We start from the raw sequence: 6,744 nt of genomic DNA on the forward strand, positions 1-6,744 counted from the left end.
TGCTGCCCTCGGTGTCACCGTGAGCCACAAGGATGGGTGACAGTGACAAAGGCACAGATGGCCTGAAAGGAGACCTTGGGCCATGCCCAGGGGATCCGGTGGCACTCGGAGCTGTGTGGGCTCTGCAGCACTGCCGTAGTAAATATTTGCTGTTCTCTGGGAAGGAGCGGGGCTGGCTGCACATCAGGAGAGCAAAACGACGTCTAAAGCAATCCACAGCTCCCATTTCCAGCAGGGAGATTTGTGTGGAATCCAAGCACAGCGCCGGAGCCGGGCAGGCACCCTCTGGTGACAGCTGTAGCTGTCCTTCCGAGCGCTTGCCATCATCTCTGGGAAGGGCTTTTCCCTTCTTTCTAACCAAATCTGATTTCTTCTTTGCAGGTTGTGAATCGTGCCCAAGGCAAGTGCTGAGAGCAGCCCCTGGAATCAGCGTGAGTTTATCCTGAAAGCTTTTGTTCTCCTTTCCACATCCCACATGAGGCTGAGTGGGTTTTGCAGCACAGAAAAGGTTGCTCAGCACGGAGAGGTGCTGCAGGGAGAGGCTCGTCTGCCAGGAACCCCTGGGAATCTGGCCTGCTCCCACCAAAACACCAAACTGCTAGGCTTGGGCTTGTGGTGGCTTTCTTTGTGTTGGGATTGCTGCCTGGTTTAGCTGGGGCTCGGGCAACAGCCCCCTTGCCAACAGAAAGGCTCCTGCAGGCTGCCCAAATCCCTGTGCGCCGACGGAGCGGCTTTGGGATGTCACACTCAGCGCCGGGCTTCCCTGCTCTGGGTTTCCATGGTCTCTTTTGTGTGGAGGCTCTCAGGAAGGCAGCAAACCAGCAGTGGTGTTCTGCTGGCTGCAGATCCCTGCCCAGGGCTCAGGTCCCTGGGCTCACGGGGCTGGGCACAGCTGGCCTGAGGCGCATCCCGGGAAGGCCGGCACTGCCGGGCAGCTGGGAGCCAAGCATGGGAAAGGTCTGAGCTGCAGAATTCAATTGCTGTGATGCCTGAAAGAGTCGAGGGCTTGTGGTCCAGGCCTTTTCAGGGACCCCCGGGTCCCTCCAGCTGGTTGAGCTGCTCCATTCCAGGGCCCCACTGCACAGCCCAGTGGCATCCATGTGAAACCAGATGTGAGCTGCTTCCAGGGGCCTGTGTGGGCTGAGGTTGGCTGTGGGGACAAGGTCTTGCTTCTGGCTGTGGCTCTCTGACCTGCAGAGTGATGTGAGCCTGGGCAGAGCAGGGCTGCAGCACGACCCTCACCCTGAGCTGAGGTGGGAGGATGATGTCCTTGTCTGAAAATTGGGATGAGGCTCTCCACAGCTGCACCCCGCTGTCCTGGCTCTTTCCCAGGTGACAGAAGTGTGTGGCAGTGTGCACCACAGGGCTCAGACCCTGCTGCCCACAGGGTTTGGCTCCTGCCCACACGAGGCAATGGGTGCAGGTTCTTCATCCAGAGGTTCCATGCCCAGAAGGTGCTGGGCACTGCCCAGGCTCCCCAGGGAATGGGCATGGCCCCGAGGCTGCCAGAGCTCCAGGAGCTCTCAGGGATGCCCAGGGTGGGGTTGTTGGGGTGTCAGTGCATGGCCAGGGGTTGGACTGGATGATCCCTGTGGGTCCTTTCCAACTTAGGATATTCCATAACTGTGGGTGTGGATGTGGGCAGGGGGTCTGAGTCCCTGCTGAGGGCTGTGGTGGGCTGCTCTGATGGGCTCCTCAGGGCCAGAGCTGGCTCTGGCTCGGAGCAGGGCAGGTCTCCACGTTTCATGAGCAGTTTCTCACCAGCTCTCCTCCTCCAGGCACTTTGTGAGATGCCAGCTCCACCCATGCCCGGGGCTGCAGGGAGAGCCAGGAGGATGGCAGGGCTTCGGGAGTGGGGTGAGCAGTGGAGCTGGTGGAGGCAGAGCTGCAGGCCCAATGTCACTGGTGGATTTCATGTGCTCCTGCATGGCCTCAGTGTCCCTCGAGGGTGGGGTCAGGGTGCCCTGGGCTCTGTGCTGGGCTCTGTACCAGGAAGGCTGCCTGGGAGGCTGGGCACCCATGTGGGAGTGTTCTGCTCCTGGGCAACGCCCCAGGAAGCTCTGCCCCTGGATGGGGTGCAAATCCCTGCTGGGGTCCCCCGTGCTGGGGTGGTGTGAGGAGCAGGACATGTGCCATCCCCATGGTGACCCCTGGTACCCAGCCAACCCCTTGTCTTTGCTGGTGGCTTTGGTGGCCCAGGTGCAGCTGGGGGGCAGTGGCCCAGGTCTGGCTGTCTCTGGCTTCACAGTTCCCCCTTGTATCTCGTGAGCGCTGGGCCTTGGGGCAGCTGCAGCAGAGCTGCTCTGTGTCCCTGCTCTCCCAGCTTGTGCCGGTCACCCCCAGGTCCCAACTCCCCCACAGGTCTGGGCAAGCAGATCCTTCCCAGCACAGCCCGGGCCAGCCAGGCCAGCTGCTGCTGTGTGCCCAGGGAGGTGTCCCCCTGCTTCAGGAAGGGTTGGTGGCACTGAGGTCGTGGCACAGGGGTTGTGCTGGCAATGAGCTTCTCCTGTCTCTGGGTTCCAGCAGCTCCCGGACAGCTGCTGCTGTATCCCAGCTCCTGGGCAGGGCTCCTGGCTGCTGGGGTTGGGTAGGGGCTGATTCCTTGGGAATCCGTTGGCCTGATGGTCACTGTAGGGTTAGGGTTAGGGTTAGGGTTAGGGTTAGGGTTAGGGTTAGGGTTAGGGTTAGGGTTAGGGTTAGGGTTAGGGTCCCTTCCAGCTGAGCTACCCCATCCTCCTCGAAGTGGTGCACAAGGTGTCACCACTACCTTGGGGAAAGTGACACTTTATCACCACTTTAGACAGAGACAGGGCCCTTGTGGGACTGCAGAGCAGAGGATGATGATGGGGGGGAGAGTGCTTGGCCCTTTCTTTGGAAGGCAGAGAAGATGGGGAAGGCAGGGCTGAGCCTGTGCCAGGACTGGGCTCCTTTTGTGGCTCCCCTTGCTCTGGGTGCAGCTCCCCTCCTCAAGCTCCTCTCCTCTTCCAACCCGCTGCTTTCCAGGATGTCTGGCCCTGTGTTCCTGCACAGCTGATCTCCCCTGGCTGCCACATCCCAGCACAAGGCAGCTGAACCCGTGGTCTCTGCCTTCCTCTGGGGGCAGGAAGGATGGGAGCCAGTCAGGGGCAGGGGAAGAGCATTCCCTGGTGATGGCCCTTCCACAAGGGCTCCACACCCCTGCCTGCTCCTGGAGTGCCACCCAGGGGCCTTGCTGGTGCTCCACAGTGGGCAGTGGCATCTGAACTGGCTTTGCAGGGCGCTGGCTGCTGCCATCACAGCCTTTGGCTCAGTGTCCCTCCCCTGCTGCACCAGAACATCCCAGGGCTGTGCTCTGCTGCCATCCCCACGTGAGGGCTGGAGCAGGAGGGCAGGGATGGCTGCAGGGCTGGTGGTCCTGCCCCCTGCCTGGGCTGACCGCTCTGCTTGGCTGTGGCACCTTTTGGACAGTCACTCCCCATCCCAAAAAGCACGGGGGGTCAGCAGGGCAGGGCCAGCTCCTGGCACTGCCACTCCGTGCCCCAGGCAGAGCCCCGGGGCTGTCGGGATGTGTCACTGGGGGGTTCAGTCCCACAGCTCTGCTCACGGGCAGCTTTTAACGCCTGCAAAGCTCAGGTGGGCACGGAGCCCCTGCTGAGGTGCCCCCTCAACAGCCTGGGCAGGATTAAGTCCCTGTAAAAGGAATTGGCCCAGGACACTGCACGGATCCCCTTTGGCCTCAGAAAGGCTGTCGGGCTGTTTTACAGAGTAGTTGGGAGGATGAGGCTGTTCTGTGCTCCCTGCCCTTCACCACTCGCCACAGCAGGACCCTGGCAGCCCTGGCACAGCCCTGGCACAGCCCTGGCACAGCCATGGCACAGCCAGTGGGAGCTGGCAGTGCTGCCTGCGGGTACCAGGGCAGTGCCCTGCCTGGCCCTGCCCCGCCCTGCCCCGGGGCTGCTGCTGCACTTTCCTCTTGATTTGGGGCCCATCCTGGCTGCAAGACATGCCTCGGTCAACGAGCCTTGCTCTGTGCCATCCCAGCTGCTTGGGCTGAGCAAACAGGTTTGTGGTATGTGGCAATGCAGGCCCTGAAGCCTGGGGGAGCTGCCAGCTCCGTCAAACTCTCGGGAAAGGCTGGCTGCTGGCCAACCCCCTGCTTGCCTTGGCCCACCCTTTAACCTCTTGTGCATCACAGCGCTCAGGAGCTGGGCTTCCCCTGTGCCGGGTCACGGCGGGGCGGGCTGGGGTGCCCACCCACTCTGACCCCTGTGCCCGGCTGTTGGAGCCTGCTTAGCCCAGAGCCACGCTGGGATCTTGCCACTCCTTTGGCATGCAGGGCTGCCTGCTCAGGCAACAGGAGCTGGGGCTTTCCTGGGAAGGTGCAGCTTTGCTGCCCTGGTGGCCCTGTGCTCGCCCAGGCCCTCGGCAGGTGATGGAGAGCTCTGTTCCCACCTGCTGTCCCACCCTCCCCACGGCTCTTGGCCAAGGGTTTGAGGGCTGGGCTGGCTCCTGCCTTGCTGCACTGGGGATCCCTGTGGGGCTGGGTGGAGAGGAAGAGCTGTCTGCTCTCAGATCCCTGTGCAGGAGGATTTGCCACCCGGGAGTGGTGTTTTAACAGCTTTTCTGGCACAGCAGGGCCCAGGGGATGTGGAGCTGTGGGCAGCATCTGAGCAGGCCCACTGTGGGCTGGGGATCTGCAGGACTTGCTCCCTGGGGAGCAGCAGAGGCTGGACCGTGTTCAGGAGAGCACCTGGCCCTGGTGCAGCTGTGCTCTGGGGCATCATCTTCCAACAGCACCTCTCTGGCTTCTTCCAGCCCATTTCCCACAGCCCTTGCCATTCTTTCCTTTCTCTGGGAGCCCCTGTGCAGCAGGCAGGATGCTTGGTGGGATGCTGGGGGGTTGGTGGGGCATTGAAGGGAGCTCTGCGCTGTGGAGGAGCTGTCAGAGCCTCAGGCCACCGGGCTTGCTGGGTGGAGTGGGAGGTTGGGTCTGGTTGCCAGTGGTGCCACCTGGAGATGCTTGCCCAGCTCCCGTGTGCTCGCTGTCACTCAAGGGAGCCAGTGCTGAGCAGTGTTGTCACTCCACCTGCTCCACAGGTCCCACCTTCCTCCAGCCAGAATCCCAGTGCTTGCCAGTGCAGCCACTGGTGTGGGGGCAGGTGGGGGGGGCAGGAGCAGCCTGTTCCTCACTGCGAGGCTGTGCTTCGTGGTGGGTTTTGGATGGGAAATTGGGAATGGCTGAATTCGGGAGGATGAGGGAAGGAGAGGGCTGCCCTAATCCTACTCTGGCTTCAGCTCGGCTTTTGTGCACAAGCCTGCTCAGCTGCGAGTGAGAAGGTACCCGGGTTGCCGGGGAGACAGAGCCGTGGGATGTGGCAGATGCTGCGGCCGTGCGGGGAGGACTGTGCCACCCCTGGCTGCCAGCAGGGACAGCCCCAGGGACAGTCCCTGAGGCTGTTGCAGGGGCACAGTGCTGAGCCATGTGTGTGCCAAGAGGCCTTGGTGCTGTGAGCACCCTCACCGGTGGCTCCTGGTGGCTGTGGGTGCCCTGGATGGTGCCCTGAGGTCAGGGCAGGCTGGGAAGAGTCGGGTGGCTGTGGATGCTTGTGGCATGGAGCAGGGCCCAGGCTCCAGAGCCATCGCCAAGGGTGTCCCTTGTGCCAGCCCCAGCAGGGTGATGCTGTCTGGGGAGGCAGGTGGCCTTGCCACCACTCAGCTCATCCCCCTGGTGACCAAGGTGGGCAGCCCCAGCTCTTGGAAAGTCCAGGCTTCTCTCCTCTTCTAGAAGGGACCAGTCACGGACCACCTTCAGGTGCCCAAGGGGTGCCCAGGGACTGGCGAGCAGCGGCACACGGTGCTGTGCCAGCCCAGGCTGGGTGGGATAGAGGGCTCAGGCTGCAGTGGACTGGCTGAGCTGGAGCCACCTCTGGCTTTGTGTTCCTGCTCCTGCCTGAAGCTTTCCCAGTTCAGTTGGGAGGGCAGGAGCAGTGCCAGCCTCTGCCCAGGGCTGCTCCCTGGTCCAGGACCCTGGACACAAATTCCTGTGTTGGGATGTGCTGTGGTGGGGCCAGACCAGCTGTGGCTGTGGGATCCCTGCTCCCATCCTGGCTGTGGGATCCCTGCTCCCATTCTGGCTGTGGCTGTGGGATCCCTGCTCCCATCCTGGCTGTGGGATCCCTGCTCCCAAGGTAGGGCTCAGGGTGCCTGGGTTGGGACGCTGCTCTCAGAGCAGGAGGTTCTGGTGGCTCTTTCAGGCTCTGCCTTCCTCGGGCTCTGCCCTTGGGTGTGGTGGGGAGGGGAAGCTTTGCTCCGATTTGCTTTTTGCTTCCCCTTTATTTATTTATTTTTATGTTTTTAAGCTTTTTCTGCAGCCCTTCCTTCTCTTGTCATTTAACTGTCCAAGTTCCCTGAATACTTGTCACCTGCCTGGGGGTAGAATTTGAGACACATCAAAGGTAGCTGAGCTTCTGCAGGCACTGAGCGAACATCCTCTGGGAGCTGGGGAGAGATTAAACAGCCAGGAAGAACAACTGCTGTGCGCAGGGTTGTCCAGGAGGTAAAATGGAAGGGCTGGGGGAGAGCGAGGGAAAAGCAGCAATATTTGCTTCCCAGAAAATGTCTTCCCTGTGCCTGGGAGGGGCTGGCATGGGGGACCCTCCGTGGGGGGAGGCCTTGGAGGGAGCTGGATGGGGGCACTGGAGGCTGGAGCAGCTCTGCAGCGGGGGCTCCATGCCTCGCCCGGGGCTGGCCCTGGGAGGGGTTGGG

General features: G+C 62.0%; 1 long non-coding RNA gene across 1 annotated transcript in view; it reads left to right on the top strand.

Annotated features, from left to right (window-relative positions):
- Nucleotides 1-6,638, top strand: part of LOC108449799 — an 11,421-nt gene extending 4,783 nt beyond the window's left edge. Inside the window, exons 2-3 of the long non-coding RNA XR_001866099.1 lie at nucleotides 382-431; nucleotides 6,339-6,638. This is a non-coding gene — a long non-coding RNA (uncharacterized LOC108449799). The remainder of the gene's footprint in view (nucleotides 1-381; nucleotides 432-6,338) is intronic.
- The last annotated feature ends 106 nt before the right edge of the window (nucleotides 6,639-6,744 follow it).

This window comes from Corvus brachyrhynchos, unplaced genomic scaffold, assembly GCF_000691975.1.
Source record: "Corvus brachyrhynchos isolate BGI_N302 unplaced genomic scaffold, ASM69197v1 scaffold661, whole genome shotgun sequence".
Lineage (NCBI taxonomy): Eukaryota > Metazoa > Chordata > Aves > Passeriformes > Corvidae > Corvus > Corvus brachyrhynchos.